Source organism: Corylus avellana, chromosome ca1, assembly GCF_901000735.1.
Source record: "Corylus avellana chromosome ca1, CavTom2PMs-1.0".
Classification (NCBI taxonomy): Eukaryota; Viridiplantae; Streptophyta; class Magnoliopsida; order Fagales; family Betulaceae; genus Corylus; species Corylus avellana.
This window is the reverse complement of record NC_081541.1, coordinates 32,022,523-32,023,555: the sequence shown is the minus strand read 5'-3', so window position 1 is coordinate 32,023,555 and position 1,033 is coordinate 32,022,523.

The following is a 1,033-nucleotide window of genomic DNA, read 5'->3' as shown; positions in this document are numbered from 1 at the left end:
AAGAAGCCGCGTAATAACCGTGGACGTGGAGTATGGAATGGTCTCTGCAAAAGGAGGCTGAAGTAAACCACTAACGTTAATAGTTAACTGTGTAATCGCTTTTGAAGACCGCTGAAAAAAAATTGATAACTGCCTAGGACAACAGTGCGATTAGATATTTTAGGATTCGAGAAAATTACTAGCCGCCTCTATATCTATATATATAAAGAGGTTATTTGTTAAAAAAAAAAAAAAAAAAGAGGTTATTTTTTTTGGTGTTAAAATATATATATATATATATATATATATATATATATATATAAAATGTATAAAACTTTATAAACAAAGTTGTATATAGTAGGGTATTAACCATATAAACGACGTGGTTTTGATTTTTTCAATTTTTTTCTTTTTCTTTTTTCCTTTTAAAAGCGGTTAGTGATGCGGTTCTTAAATAATCACTAATTGTTTAGGCGGTTAGACAATTTTACTAATCCCTAGACAATTGCAAGTAGTCAATCGTCTTTTTACCCTATTGCAAAAGTGACAAGGTCTATGTTCTTTTTTATTATAAACTTTCTCTTTTTATATATATATTTAAGTTTTGTTCTAGCGCTTTCCTTAATTTTTGCATGAAAAAATACTGAATAATTTTAAAAGTCTCTCTTGTGTCACTCAAAAAATAAGGTGGCTTTCAAAATTATCACTTGATTAAAATCCAATAATGATCAATCAGAAGCTCAATTGTGATTTTAAGAGCCACATCATTCTTAAAGTGTCACAAAAAAAATTTCTAGCGTTACTCATAAATACCTACCCAAAGAAGAAGAAGAAGAAGAAAAAATGTTATACACCACACTTTTATTTCACTTGGTTAATTTGACGCTGCAAATTAATCCTTAAATCATCTATTATTGAATAAATTATTAGGGTTGTGCTATTTGTCATACTTCCATCCCACCCCATGCATCTTACTGGACTGACGTAACGGTGCTCATTTTCTCGATCACGTCCACCCTTGTTTAAAATTAAAAAAAAAAAAAAAAAAAAAAAA